General features: G+C 39.3%; 1 long non-coding RNA gene and 1 pseudogene across 1 annotated transcript; both read right to left on the bottom strand.

Moving 5' to 3' along the window:
* Positions 1-1655: 1655 nt before the first annotated feature.
* On the bottom strand, positions 1656-4878 carry LOC125010627 (annotated as a pseudogene).
* On the bottom strand, positions 4879-6424 carry LOC125011063. The gene is made up of 4 exons (XR_007113114.1): positions 6174-6424; positions 5981-6072; positions 5742-5824; positions 4879-5053 (listed from the first exon to the last, which is right to left on the bottom strand). It is a non-coding gene; the product is annotated as an uncharacterized LOC125011063 (long non-coding RNA).
* Between the last annotated feature and the right edge of the window lie 10122 nt (positions 6425-16546).

The following is a 16546-nucleotide window of genomic DNA, read 5'->3' as shown; positions in this document are numbered from 1 at the left end:
AGTTTATTTCCACTTTTAACTGGACTTGATATAACAATGAAAATGAAGCTGAATCATCATCAGTTTCCAGCTGTTTCTTCTGCTCTTGTGTTTCTTCTTTCTAATAAAAAAGAAAGAAAATGAAGCTTGAAGAGAATTTCCATGAGAGTTATTGAGGTCAACTCATGATGCATTTAAAGTGATTGGGACGTTCAGACTTTTTCTTCCAACTAGAACTCAGTGAACTAATGAGACTGGAGGTGAACCAACATGGACGCCTGCTTCACAACAACAGCATGACTTGTTTGTCTCATGGGTTTGTGTCTCTGTCTCACTGAGGCTTGTGTTTTTTCTGATTAATGACAACACAACAACAGGAAGCATTATGTTTCTAATAGAAGCTGAAAATCCTCTCACAGGATCAATTTAAACACTTTACAGGTAAAAACTTTAAACTTCTTTAAAGTTCTATTTATCAGAGAGGAGACATTTATGAGAGGATGGAAGATTATAAACACAACACGATAAAATAATTAGTTTTATTTAACTGTAAACAAAAATGTGTTTATAATAATGAATGTTAATGTGTTTCTCTCTCAGATGAAGAACACAGGTGCTTCCTTTAAAGGTTCTTTAACCAGAGCTGGTGGTGAAACTGTCATTGTGTCATTAAAGTGAAAAGCCACAGCTAACGGTGTGGAGGCTGCAGAGCACAAACCCACACAGCCCGTCTGCTGCAGGAAGGAAGTCTGATTGGCTGTCAGCAGTTTGTTTTCTGTCCTAATAACCACTGAGGACAGATTCATATCGGCTGCTGAACACATGTGTGAGCTCCTCTCCTCCTACCACGTAGCCTCTTATTTCCACCGAGTCGTCCGACAACAATGATTCTGACCTACTTTTACTTTTTATTACATTTCATTAATAAATCTTCCTCCAGAGCTGTGGAGTTAAAGCAAATTCACCCAGAAATCATCAAACCATCTGACCTAGCTCCTCTCAGTCAGCTGTGAATCAAACTGTGAATCTAATCTCAGGAAATAAAGTCGACTGAGTAACTTCATTATGTCACAGTGTAACAGATACCAAGGTCTGATTAGGACTTTACATATATCTGGTCAACATAAAAAATATGAATGAACTGAAAACATGAACAATCTTCTGTGGAATAATGATTTCTACATTTAAAGGAGTGGTTATTGTAAATGATTATATCTAAATTATCATTAATTCATGTTTGAAACATCAAGATTTCACCTAAAGCAGGAAAAAAAGAATATTTTAAAGTTATATAAAGAAGTGAATTCTGGAATTAATTCTAAGCTTCTGTTGAACTTGTCATCAGAAATAAAGTGGCTCAAGTTGTTTCTTATTTCTTTTCATTAAATACTGAGTAGCGATCTATTTTATTCATATTATTTCTTCACTTGTTTTGCAACGTTTTACAAGTTTCTCTGCAGATGAAAAGACCCCGATACTCAGATCATAAGAAAACACTGAGATAGATTTACTTTGACAAAAACAGAGAGAGAAATCTCAAATAGTCTTGTTATTTTATTTCATTGAATAAAAACTGAGCATTGCACAAAAAACAGGAAGAGATGATAAAAGTATTGCAGCTTAAAAAAAAAGCCCTTTTTGCTGAAACGGCTTTTAAAGCAAAAAACACGTCAAGAGACGTTCAACGTTTTGTTTTATTGTATATAAAATATGTCATATGTTAAAAAGACAAAGATTCTTTAATTACATCATATATAGTTTGATACATCAGCGTGTTGTTTCTACGTAATGATAATTTGTTATTTTCAGCTCATTCATTCATCTGTTAACATTCAGAGTCTCAGATACAGAGTTTTATTCATCCGCCTTGTGAAGCTGAATTAAAGACATCAGTAAATTCTAAAGACCAGTGACCTGCTCCCTCTAATGTTGAATGGACAGATGATAGATTAGGCTATCAAGGCTGTTAGGCTTCTGTTCATGTGCTGTGAGGAACTAATTTGTTGATGTGTGGCTGTTTGACCGGTGTGAGGGAGAAGCTGCTGCAGAAAACAGTCAGTCAGCATGTGTGGAGCTGGTGGACGGTCCCTTGTTCCTGAGGCTCATCAGCAGAGAGAGTCCACAGCAGTACACCAGACTCTTCACTATCAGCACTGTGTAGGTGAAGCAGAAGAGCCTCTCTTTGTACCAGTGTGGGGCAGCGGCCGGTGGAGCAGGAGGTGGAGGTGGAGGAGGAGGCACAAGGCACTTCTGTGAAAGAAAAATGAATAAAAGAGTGTCAGCGACCTTAAGATTCTTTGCTGCCTGAATCCCACAGTCACCAAGCCTTCATTACCTTGTAGCACTTTGGCCTCCACTGTGTCTCCCTCGTGCTCGACGGAGCACTGGTATCTGTACTCGTGCACATCGTCCCCTTGCAGCAGCCGGATGGAGGCTCTGATTCCCGACTCTCTGAGCTCCAGCTGATCTCCCTCAGCAGGGGTCAGCTCCTCCAAGAGCCGCCCTCCTTCTGTCTTTTCCAGGAGAACTTGACCTCAGGAGGAAACATGTGTGAGGCCAGACACAGCAGAGAGCTCTTCCCCTCCAGGTGGGCTCTGGATGCTGCTGGGTACACGCTCACCACGGGCTTCACTACCTGCTCATCTGAAGTTTGACAGCACACACACACACACACACACACACACCCACACACACACACACACACACACACACACACACACACACACATTCACCATCACATGGCACAAAATGTTCATATTCCAAAATGTATGATATGTGAAAGAAAAGGAGTTTAAATATATGTCAAAGTCAATGAAGTAACAATTAAAAGAATTAAAACCACTTCCGGTGACATTCAATGTGAAGTAAAGAGATGTATCGAGTACTGTATGAGATGATAACCTAAATACGACTTATTTAAAAACGTTCCCATTTAATGAACTGTCCTTTTACAAACAAACATTTTAAGAACAACCTGAGAAGCTTAAGGAAAATAAGTGCATTTTCAGCTCATAGTGTTGTGACTACAGCTGAGTTCTGGTTCCTCGATGTCCACGACTCCGACTGAAAACAGTTGTGCTAGTGGAACAGTTTGGAATAATAGTTGGATTTAATAGAAAAGTGCAGCTAATGCCTGGAATCTGACCCTCTGGTGGTGTGGGGGCTGATTTTGGCCCCCAGGCCGCATGTTTGAAGCCCCTGGTAGACTAAGCTATGTGGAGCCTAGAAAAGGCAACAATGATGAATAACTTATTCTTATTGCCTATATCTTCTTGTTCTTCACACTGGTACACTCTGTGTTCTATTTATTTATTTATTTATTTATTTATTTTTAGTGACGTTAAAGTGAACTGTTCAGTTCAAACTGAGTCGTAACAGAAACATTGATCTCAGGGGCTATTTCTTCTTTTAGTTTAGTTTAACCCAGAAAACGTCTTTTTATTTATTTATTTATTTATTTATTTATTTATTTATTATTTATTATTATTATTATTATTATATTATTTATTATTATTATTATTATTATTTGAGGTTATTTGCCTCCTCTTGTCTCGTCTTGACTCCGGCTGCAGCTTCTCTGTCATTTTATACTTTAAACAAGTTGAAATTATTATATTTATGAGTTTATGAGTTTCATCATTAAATATAATTTAAAATCGGTTGTGCTGAAACACAGAACAAAAACCGATTAATAAAATAAATGAAAACACAAATGTCGAAGGAACAGGTTTAAATGAGCGGATGACATTTTCCGATACAGAAAAAAAGACGTTATCATGTAAATAAAATCACGCGTGTTATATTTTTATAACTTTTATAATTATCTATACAGACACATTGATTTTACTTAGAATTATAATTACAACGGTATTATTGAAAATGAGTTTATAGTAAATCAGATTTATAGCCAAATCATCTATATAAACGGACAATCCAGACCTACCTAATATATATTTATTAATATTCAATACATTCACCAAATTATGACATTAATCCGAATTGTACATAATCAAATGTAAATATACGTCACAGCTACACAGCTACAGTACAACACGGAGACACGTGTTTTATGATCATAAAACCCTGAAATCGTATTTAACCTCGAATATCTAATGATTAAGAAGAGCACGATGCCACAACCACCACAAAAATGTAATTCATTCATTTAATTAAATATTACATTTAATTAGAAAGAATTTCAGTCTGAATCTGAAACGTCATCGGGTCCGTGTCATAAATTAATATTAATTAACAGGAGACTTTATATCGACGAAAGAACAACTTCATGTTAAATATAATATAATATAATATAATATAATATAATATAATATAATATAATATAATATAATATAATACAATATAATAGAAGAGAAGAGAAGAGAAGAGAAGAGAAGAGAAGAGAAGAGAAGAGAAGAGAAGAGAAGAGAAGAGAAGAGAAGAGAAGAAACCCGGTTTAAAGATTTATTAAACTGCTGACGCGAACAAAACAGGTTTCACTCTCATCTTAATCATACGATGTGTCTACTTTTCTTTAAAAAGTACATTTTATATTTAATGTGTTTTTTTGTTGTTGTTGTTGTTGTGTTTTGTTTTTTTTTACAAAACTGACACTTGAACGCAGACGGACCCGAGAACTTTTACGGTAAATTCAGACGAATGAAACCAGAAGGACTCGGATTCGTACCTGAAACATAGAGCGTGGTTCCAGAGCCAAAGATGAGGTAGCTGTTGGTGTCGTTGGATCCTCTCACGGTGAAACAGACCGATACAAAAACCTGTGAGCTGCTCTGCTGAGGTTCCTGCTGAGGAAGCAGGATCACGTTTCATTTCCAGGAGGGTCTGACTACAATGAGATCTTTAATAACCACGCGTGAACTTTACCTCGTTGTTTTCTGCATTTTCGGGAATTTTTGTCTGAAGTCTTCGGTGGCAAGACAACATGTCTCCCTCCCCACGTTAGTGTCCCGCAGGGCTTAATAAAAACCAGAGAACAGAGACGCGTCGTTGTTGTGACTGTGAAGTTTTGATCAGGTGTAAGTTCCTGGTTCCTGAGTTTAGTGTCACATGCACGGACCTGGTTTCAGGACAGAAATCACAGGGTTAGTGGGGATGGTTGGGGTGGGGGCCAGGGAGTGCACCATGTCAAGAAAAGGTCCTCACAAAGATAGGAACATAGGTGTGTGTGTGTGTGTGTGTGTGTGTGTGAGAACAGGGAGTACATCGAGAATTAAAGTCATCCGGTCTTATCTTCCATTATAAACAATAAATCAAATCAAATCAAAACCAAATCACACTTTTTTTATGTCACACTTTTCGTGCAAAAAAGAAAATGCAACACAAAAGCGCTTCTCAAATAAAAACAAAACAGACACACACACACTCACACCCATATACACACGATAAGTTGTTGAGACTTAGCAGTGAGGCTAGAGACAAGGAGGACGCTACCTTTAAGGAAAAACACTACAACAACACACACAGCAGCAGCTCAACACTAATAAACCGATGAACTCAGGTAGAGTTTTTAATGCAGCAGTGTTGTCAGGTATTGATCAGATTGTACAGTCCAGAGTCATTTAGCTCATTTATTGCTTTTGGATGGAAACTGTTTATGAGTCTGGGGGGTGTGAGCCTCTATTGGTCTGTGGTACGGCCCCCAGGGAAGGCTGGCTCTTGTGGTCCCAGCCAACAAACCCCTGAAGTAGTTGATGCTGGTGTTGATAGGAAGGAGGCTCAGACTGGTCATGTGTGTCCATGCTGACCTCTGACCTCTGACCTCTGATGGAAGCTGTTGTGTACTGACGCGTCGATGAAAAGAAGTGATTCCCCGCTGACACGTCTTCTCCTGCATTCAAAAAAGCCTCGTTAGAAGAACTCATGCCCAATCTGAGGCAACCTGTAGAATCCCCTCTCGTTCAGCTCCAACACTCTCATGTTTTCTCTTCTCCAAAAACTCCACAATTATAAACAAATTAAATGAAAGGAGAGCTTGACCCCGTACATCACACATTCAGTCATCAGACGGTCCGGACACGAGAAGGAAGGAAACATCACTTGGTAACAGTAGATACGTATCAAACAGGTCCACGCACCCTGGGAGGAAAGTGAAGGATGTTTGATTATACAGAGCAATTATTATCAGTAGTAACTGTGTTTATAGACATTTTAACCTTTGAGCACTGAACTTAATAAACCCAGAAATAGAGAGAGGGATATGAAGAGGATCATCAGGAGGATGTTAGAGCTGAACGAGAGGGGATTCTACACCTGGTACCAGAGGCTGCCTCAGATTCAACAAGCGTTTTTGACACTGTTCTTTCTTTAAATAAAGCTGTTTAAATGTGTTTCATCCCAGCATCATGGACCAATGAGTCACAGTGGAAGGAAGGAGATGGATCATGATGTCTTTTACATCATGCACAATGCACAGCATTATGGGAGGAGGACAAGCGGGCGGGTGGAGGCAGTGTGGTGGTGATGACGAGACACTGGGTCCTTCCACTCATGTGGTACTTTAACAAAACGTGTCCAAATTCTCATGGAAGCGTTATTCCCTGATGGCTTGTTTCAGAGGTTCAGGAATGACCCAGACAAGACTGATCCATGGAGACGCCTGGTGCCAGATACAACAGCACAGCGTCAGAGTCCTGATGGAGTGCCAAAGAGGGACATGCACAATAATAAAGGAGTTGGACATGATGTTATGGCTGGTTCTTGTACAGTATGTGGAGCTGAGAGCTTCACGAGACAAAAGAGCTGGACCCTGTCCCAGCCTAAACTAACATGGGAACAATCAGCAGAGTGAAGCTTCACGTGTGGTTTGTTGTCAGGTCTGAACCAGAGCTCAGTCATACGTCTCCTCTAAACATGTTTGACCGTATATAAAACACATTTACTAAAATAAATTCATATGATTCAGGGGGGAAAATGAATTGTCAAACTCTAAATTTTCATAACTGCATAGATGATGCATTTTATTTGTCTGGGCTATATTAATATGCAAATGTTTTTATTGAAATGTTCTGGAGGGGTGGGGCACAGTGACAAAAATAAACGAATGTGCTGGATTCAGGCGCCTTCTCACAAAACATACTAAGAGTGGCCTCCAAACTAAACGTAAAGTCAGGAATCAGGAGGAGGAGGAGAAAACAAATCACTCTCAGCAGAAGAATCTGTAAACAGTGACGCTGGAACATCCACAAGACGAGAATGAAAACTAGATTTAGACCTACTGGACTTACTGTCTTCTTAAACTTAAATTCTGTAGAAGATGATGATGCATCAAATGGCAAAAAAAGAAAAAAGGCTCTTTGCTGTCGCAGTACTTTAAGAACTACAGGAAGAGATCAGTGGTGTATTTAGCAGAGATGTGACAATTGAGAATTGTGTGCAAATAAATGTATGATCTGGTTGTGAGTTCATTATTACACAGAATGAGATGTTACAATCTCTTGTGCCAAGATCCCGGGCAAAACTCATTTACAACCCAACAGAAAACTGAGCAGCAGGCTACCAGCTAGAAACCAATCATGGACACCAGCTAACTGATTGTGTTGATTGTTAATTGTTAACCCGTTGGTCAAGTTTCCCCCTTGTTTCTGTTCTGGACTAGTCCTAAGAGTATATAACCCTTTTTTACATTTTACACCTTTATCTTCTGTTTTTCTGTTCTGTCCCTAACAGTGTGACTTTCAACCACAGAGAAATTAGCTTAGCCTTTTTTACTGCTATTCACCCAAACACACGTCTTTGTGTCAGCCTGGTGTCCTAGCTACGTCTCTCTCTGATACAAACCCGTCAAATCAGACTATTCTACTGAGTGAGTAGTGTGTGTGGTTTACTGCTGTCTCCCCGTCACCAACATCTGTTCGCTGCTGGTTTTTGTGCAGGCTGCTCGGATCATTTCGTGCTGTGGGAACCTTTCCAGCAGGCACAGTAGTAGGCGGCTGAGTGAGCAGAGATGATGTTTTTTATGATCAGGTTTCCACCGTTTGTCTTTCTCGTAACGTCAAAAGATTCCTTTTGAGTATGAGGGAACAGAAAAAAATTCTTTTCCCACGCACGACCGCTGTGAATGTTTTATTGTCCACTTTCTGGTACCAGTACACAAAGTTGTTGTCACATTGGTCAACACCCGTGCACCCCAAGAAAACGGTTTCACCAGTTTTCCTGGTCATCGTCGGCTGGTCCTGGGTCAGCTCTGCTGCCATGGCAACCAGGGCTGTAGAGACACAGACAGATAGATGAAGGTTAGTGAGAGACAGTGTTTGTTAAAGGTGGAGTTTTGTTGGAAACACTCACCTGAACACAGACAGCACAGAGGCAGCAGCTGGGAGGAAAAGCATTTTGTGTGGTGGTGTATCCTCTGGTGAACCTGGGGAGAAGTGGAGCTCTGATGCAGCTGAGGCCCAACAAGGACGAGCTGTGACATGAGACGAGGCCACGTGGTTTCTAGCAGGTCCTCAAAGCTCCCATCAGCCCCTGCAGCCCACAGATGAGACGGCTGCTGATGATTGACAGCTCAGATCAAGCTGCTGTGTCCTTTCATGGTCTTGATTTCAATCTGACAGCAGATGAAAAACATCTGGGTCACATGATGCAGAAAGACTAAAAAACATTCATGTTCCCACAAACACATTCAGGTTGGTGGTGACTTTAGTAACACAGACTGTTCTCTGTAATACTCTTTTATTAAAGGACTGTTTTCCTGAAGACATTTACGTTTGTACATTTAACATTTAAAGAGATGAGACACTAAAATCCCTCTCAAATCAGGTTTACTGTATAATATGTAATATATATTAACATCTCTCAGAACATACAGGAGGAGTTTGACAAAAGAAAGCAGAAGATCAAATGTTTGACTTCAACTCCTAAAAGCAGAATCAAAGCTCAGTGACTCTGAGAGATTCTGGTCAGTTAGAAGAGATTTCCTGTTCTGACATGTTTGATGAACACAGACCTGATCAGCTCCGAAATGAAGCAAAGAGTAGCAGCGCCATCCTGTGGTAGAAACTGAATAGCTGTGTCTCTGACATTTTCTTTCAATTTTAGAGAAACAATGAAAACCATTAACAATAAGATCGTAAATTAGGAGAAGCAGTGCAAGCTATCATCCTTTTTTGAGTACATCAGCCAGCTTCTGATTTTTTCTCCATTGACCAAGTGTCTGTTAAAATAGTCATGTTGACACCTTCGTCCGTCCTTTTGTTTAGGAATGTTAAGGTGTTTTTCAGTTTGAAATGGACCTCTGTGAAACAATCCTGTTCGTACCTCATCGGTAAGAGGAGATGGCCAGTCAGGGTCTATTCGTGCAGCCTTTATTCCTGATGCTGCATCACTGGGTTCTTCTGAGGTGGAGGGCGACAGGAGGATCGCTTGATGCTGATGAAGTGGCGGTGACTGTAGATGGCCCAGGATTTGCAGGAGCAGGTTTAACAGCGTATCTGAAGAGAGAACGGGAGTCAGTGACATCGTTGGGTGTTAGAGTCTAATAGTAAAAGTTAATTCTAGGAATTACTTCACTATGTTGTACATGTATAATATACAAGGCAATTATTTTGTGATATGCTAATTAGATTAGATTCAATCTTATTATCATTACAGTGAAATGCTGATTAGCAGAATGCAAAGAAGCAGTAAACTGCAGTAAAATATACTAGTGGAAATGCTGAGTGATGAAGAATTAACATACATGATGTGCACTTTAACATGGATGTACAAGGGCATTGTTATTATTTAATAGGCTTTGCAATGCAGTACCATTAATGTGGGTTTAATTAGTTTTAGTATAAAAATAAACAACATAAATATTAGTTGCACTTTTTTTATTCTTCTCCCCATCAGCGCCCCCTGGATGGATGGTGTCTTTAGCATTTGCCCATACTGCCTATGCCACGGGCCATGCCTGAGCTGGAATGTGGAGTAGAAATACATCTGTAACACAGCTTGATTCTTTTCTTCTCTTGTCTTCCATGAATCATCATTTATCTGCTGACACTCCAGATGGACCTGATTCTTCAACTGGTAACTAGTGCAATAAAGTATCAGTCTGTATAGAAAGCAGTTGGAAATGGCTCCAACATTAAAATGCTGCTGAAGTTTTGATCGATCAGGATCAAAATCGCATCATGTCACAATCAGACATCAGGAACAGTGACTACAAACACACAGAAAACACTACCAGGTCTCTGCAGATTTATAAGTCTCAATGAACTCTATCAGATCAGTACACTGTAAATAAGAAAGATCACCCAAGCATCCTGAGAGATTGTTCAAAACTTCAGAGTTTGTCAGATTTCCTTGGGTCAAGGCCACTGACAAACCAGTTCCTCACTTCAGCACTGGACAGCTCCTCTGAACCCTCTCAACTGACAGACTCACACAAGGAGAGGAGGTAACTTCAGCACTGGACAGCTCCTGTGAATTCATCATATAGATACAAGCAAGAGGCCCCTCACAAATTAACCCACTGTCAAAGACTGAGACCATCACCCAGTACTGCAGCTTCAAGTAAAGGAGATAAGCATCACCTTTATTCACCAATCAACTGTCACAAGACAAAGACAGCTGATGAAACTGAGAAACCATCTTTGATCTAGTGACATCCTCTTCCTCATCCACTGAGGAACACAAGTGACCAACACCAGGATCAGAAAAAAGCAGTCACTCAAATCCAATTCTTCCTGTTCCAGTTTACACGTAGATCGAATAACAGCACAAGTTGCTGGAACTGCTGGAAACTCTTGGGCAAGTTCATCTTGAGACTGTCTGATAGAATAGAACAGACTTTAGTACAGGGACATTTGAAGTCCAGAGCAAGGTTCTCCTCGTCACTATTTTAAAATAAATGAAATAAAATAAAATAAAATGAAATGAAATCCTTTCAGCCCTGATGCCCCAAATCAAACTTTATTAATATAGTTCTTTTTCAAAAAGAAAAAAAAGAAAGAAACAAGATTAAACTCAAGAAGAAGAAGAAAAAAACAATCATCAACCAGGCAAGGAACAACAAGGAACGTGGCAACATAGAGGAGACATAAAATAACGCGACAAGGAGCAAAGGGAAAGGCAGGGCTACATGTACACAAGAGGGCTGAGGGCTGACAAGACACAGGTGAAACTGATCAGGGCAATGACAGCAGGTGAACCCAATGAACAATCAAGGGACACACAAGGAAGCACAAGACAGGAAATCCAGAACTTAACAAAATAAAACAGGAAACACAAAACATGATTCACAAAATAAAAGTCAGACATAAACCATGACAGACCATAGGGTCTCTGCCGTAAAGATCACCCAAGATAACAGGAACCAGGATGAGGGGACCCAACAGACGGCAGCCCCACAGGCTGACAGGAACAGGCTCCTAGAACTAAAAGACTAAACAGTAAGATGTGGTAAGAAACTAAAATAAACTAGATAAAAAAAAAGAAATATGTCCCTTACCCAGTAAGACTAGGTTATAAATATAAAAGTCCTGTAAAACACCAGTGACATGAATAATAATCAACTGTGATAAAACAGAATCAGGATGAAATAAAATCATCAAATCAGATAAAACAGAGTTAGTAGGAATTCAAATCATGTACAAGAAGAAGAATTAAAAAGATTCTTGAGTCTTGAGCCTCTTTTTAAAAGTATCAACAGTCTCTGAGGCCCTGAGCTTCTCCAGCTGTTCCACAGTCGGGGCCATAATAACTGAATGCTGCCTCCCTGTGTGTCTTAGATAGAACTTGTGGTTGGTTAAAAGGCCGGTACCAGAGGACTTCAGGGTTCATGAGGGTCGATACGGTAAAAGTAGGTCAGACAAATAAAAAATCCAAGACCATTAAGACATTTAAAAACTACTAAAAGAAACTTAAAATGATCCTGCTGAAGCGCATGGGGAGCCAATGCAAATACTTTATAAACGAGTCCTCTGTAGGTCTGGGTGAGGGGCTGACATTTGAGTCTGGCCTTCGTCACTGTTGCTCTGGTGTTTGTGGCTCAGCTCAGGTCTTCTGACACCTGAAGACCAGGAACTTGTGACTGTCTGTCTGATCCACTTCAGTCCCCTGGATGTTGAGAGGATGCAGAGGGGGGCTTTCCTCTGGAAGTCCAGAATGAGTTCTTTTGTTTCTACTATGTTGAGAACAAGATTGTTGTCATTCTTCATTGTTTTTGCTCGTGGAGACACAGTCAGAGACAGTGTAGAGAACGTAGAGTCTGGAGCTGAGGCAGCAGTTCTGTGCGTCTTGATGCCTTTGTACTTTCAGTGACTCTCCACAGGATGGCGCTGCTTCTCTTTGCTTATTCAATTCAAAATGATCAGAGCCGATCAGGTCTCTAATTGTCAAACATGTCAAAATATCTGATCTTTTTCTTTAACTTGTCAAATTCCTCCTGTATGTTCTGAGAGATATTAAAGCTGTAGAGTAATATTAGACAATAAACCTGATCTTAGAAGGATTTTTAATGATTTCATCTCTTTAAATGTCAAATATACAAATAAAATCATACAAATACATATATTATTATAGTTTCCTGAATTTTCAGTGATTAGTTAATGATTTGTAGTTTTATATTTTCATCTCATCTCTTCAACAACAGAGAACAGTCTGTGTTACTAAAGTCACCACCAACCTGAATGTGTTTGTGGGAACATGAATGTTTTTTAGTCTTTCTGCATCATGTGACCCAGATGTTTTTCATCCGCTGTCAGATTCAAATCAAGAACATGAAAGGACACAGCAGCTTGATCTGAGCTGTCAATCATCAGCAGCCGTCTCATCTGTGGGCTGCAGGGGCTGATGGGAGCTTTGAGGACCTGCTAGAAACCACGTGGCCTCGTCTCATGTCACAGCTCGTCCTTGTTGGGCCTCAGCTGCATCAGAGCTCCACTTCTCCCCAGGTTCACCAGAGGATACACCACCACACAAAATGCTTTTCCTCCCAGCTGCTGCTCTGTGCTGTCTGTGTTCAGGTGAGTGTTTCCAACAAACTCCACCTTTAACAACACTGTCTCACTAACCTTCATCTATCTGTCTGTGTCTCTACAGCCCTGGTTGCCATGGCAGCAGATCTGACCCAGGACCAGTTAACATTGACCAGGAGAGTTGGTCAAACAGTCTCCTTCAGATGTGAAGGAACTGACCAGTGTTATAATAATTATATATACTGGTACCAGAAGAAAGAAACATTCAGCATAATTACTCTTATTCATGATGAAAGAGGTGAATTATTTACAGGTTCCAAACATCCTCAGGAAGATGATTTCTCAGCTGTGTATAAACAGAACATTTGGGAGTTGGAGATAAAGAAAGTTAAAGTTGATCATTCAGCCTCCTACTACTGCTCCTGTTTTAGACGTGATACCCACAGTGAGAAATGATGTGAGCAGCCTGAACAAAAACCAACAGATGAACAGATGTCAAACAGTGTTTGTGACAGGAAGAGAGCAGTAAACCACAGCCCAGGTTCACATATTTCACCTCCATCTCCGACAGAGTTACAAACTACTGAGCTGAGGGAGATTCTTCTTTCCTGCTCTCACTATTTATTTGACATCAGATTTATTCATGTTGTTAGCAGATATTTCAACAGTTAGAAAAAAGATGAAAACAACACAGAGAAGAAGAAAGAGCAAAAATACAAAGTCAATCAAAAGAATTCAATGAAAGAGCAAAAGAGCACAAAGATATTTTCAAAGACTTTGAAAAGTCAAAGTTGAATAGAATGAATGATTTCAGACAAATGTTCCAGATGAAGATGAAGCTCCTCTGCTTCATCTACATCTTGATGTAACGTGTTACTCTAATCTGACCACTTATTTCCAGTTATCTAACGTGTTACTATTTCCAAGCCACTTATCAGATTAAAGTTATTTATATTAGTTACTGTCCGTTACTATTTTTCCCATTTTATATTTTAACCTTTCTCTTAATTCCTACGTCACATATGTGCAACTCTCCTTTTCCACATGATGACAGCTCACTAATACCACAGTAACACACATGTAAACACAACAGAGGGAGGAGAGAGATGCAAGTTTTTGAGCTGGAAATAAAGCTGGAGTAGAGGTGCAGCTTAGAGGCCACAGGGTCAGAGGTTAACCTCTCTGATTTGCTCCAAGGCACCAGACAAAAATAAAAAACTTAAAAATCTCTGAGTCTAGACTTTGGAGCACAATCAGTAAATTGGGGAGAGTGGAGGAAGTTTGTTGTATAGGAAATGAAAACGATAACAAGAAAAAGATATGTTGAAATGTAACATAAATATACAGAAACAATAAAGTGGAATCGTGCATGTGGACATAGACTCCAGTCTCCCTGCCACCATCCAGTGGACAAGAGGTCACAGAAAATGAATGAATGTTTCCAATGAAATGAACTTTTAGTGGTGTGATGGTCAGTAGTGATTAAAGACAGGAAGAAGGTTCTGGGTTGAATCCATAGGCTGACTGGAGCCTTTGTGTGTGTTTGTATGACAGCTATGTTTAAAAACAATCTAAACGTGTCTGATAAGAAAAGAAATCAAAAAAGAAAAGTTAGTCTTTTGGCTGCCCCTGTCTCACCTTCCATGGAAAGAGTTGCTGGCAGGCTCTGTGGTAAGGACAGTCCCTGATATCAGTGGCAGATGCTACACAGTAAAAACATAGTGTCAATTTAACTCTTATAGAGTTGAATTTAACTCTGTTTCAGATCAAATTTACTCTTTAGAATGAATTCTACTCAATTCAGTGTCAAAACTAACAATGAAATGAGAACAAATATTCAACACTGAGCTTTGTTCTGCCTAGAGTAATATGATAACACTTTATAGATCATTTTACTCCAAATTCAGTTATTAAAATGACACTCTACAGTGTAATGTTTCATTTTTATTTCTCCGGTGTTATTTTATTTTATTATATGTAGGTGCTATACTACTGAATTGATTTGATCTAACTTATCAAATAGAAATAAAAGACAGACAAACAAGGTTACAGTAACAACTTGCTTTAATGCTCACCAGATGAAGCAATAAGGAACAATATAGAGAGCTGTGCCATTCACTCCATATGACATCTGTATGTCAAAAGGCCTGGGATAAGGCAGGTTGTCAACATGAAAGACAACTAAATCTTGCTTTCTCCTTGTTACTTCGTATGCATGGAAATGTTCTTGAAAAGTGAATGTACATTGTTACTGTTTATTTAAGAAAGGGACAGTGCAATTTCATAGAACACATGATTACCCATGGTTAAAAAAGCCAGAATTAGCCAGAAGGCTAGTTTTCATCTGTAGTCCCCTGGCCTTGATGTAAAAAAGGCAATAAGAAGCATACAATACATGTACAATATAATACAAGATACATAAACAACACTTACTGTATAATTAAAAAAAAAAAAAAAAAAACAATCAAAATACAACACAACATTTTATCATAACATCAAAACATCAGAGCATCACAACATATTTTAGTGTTGGCAGCTATAGGTGTTGATAAGCCACGTTTTCAGTTTTTTTGTAAAGCCCTTGTTGTCGTGAGCAGTTTAATCTCCTCAGGTATTGAGTTCCACACACTTGCACTCCTTACTGATCCAGGGCCGACTTACTGAAAGTGCTCCTGCGCAAAGGAATATAACAGTCACCTCTGACAGAGCCTCGAGTGACACGCTCAAGGCTGTTTTCTTTGGCTGATGAACTCTGGCCAGAGGATCTGGAGCCAATTTATGGAGCACTTTGTAGGTCAGTTTTAGGTCTGCAAATGTGTGAAGACTGTCCCAATTTAAAATACTATACTTTTTTAAAATTTCACAGTGATGATAGTGCCTAGGTTTTTTTATCCATAACTTTAATTGCTTGTTTGTACAAGATTTCCAATGTTTTTTTTTGAGCTCTGACCAGCCTGGGACCAACTAGTTAGGCAGTAGTTGAAATGACTGAAAATCATCGAATGCAAGTACATTTTTGCGGCTTCAGTAGACATTTCATTTCGAATTGCACGAAAATTAACGAGGTTTAACTTGATTTTTTTTACACAATTTGCCAATATGGGCTTTAAAGGAAAGCTCAGAATCGATTATTATCCCAAGATATTTATATTGGTTGACAATTTGTATTTTTTTCTCCATTAACATGTATGTCGGGGTCAAGTGATACTTTGTTTGTTTTAGTGAAATACATGCCTACAGTTTTAGAAACATTTAGCTGTAGACAGCACTCCTGCAACCAACTTGTAACACAGGACATTGCTTTGATGAGTTGAGCGGCAACAATGTCTTTGGTGTGACCATGAACAAAGAAAACCGTATCGTCTGCATACATTACGCATTCAGCTTCTGGACAGACAGTGGGCAAATCATTAATATAAAGACTAAATAAAAGGGGGCCTAATATTGATCCCTGAGGGACTCCAGAGGTTAGCCTAAGAGAGTCAGATATGCAGTTGTTAACAGATACAGATTGTGTTCGATCATGCAGATATGATTCAATCCATCCCACAGCGTTTTGAGAGAAGTTAAATTTTGAGAGTTTGGTTAGAAGAACAGAGTGATTTACTGTATCAAAAGCTTTCCTGAGGTCCAAAAACACCGCCCCTACA

Source organism: Mugil cephalus, chromosome 7, assembly GCF_022458985.1.
Source record: "Mugil cephalus isolate CIBA_MC_2020 chromosome 7, CIBA_Mcephalus_1.1, whole genome shotgun sequence".
NCBI lineage: Eukaryota > Metazoa > Chordata > Actinopteri > Mugiliformes > Mugilidae > Mugil > Mugil cephalus.
This window is presented reverse-complemented; position numbering and strand designations above follow the sequence as displayed.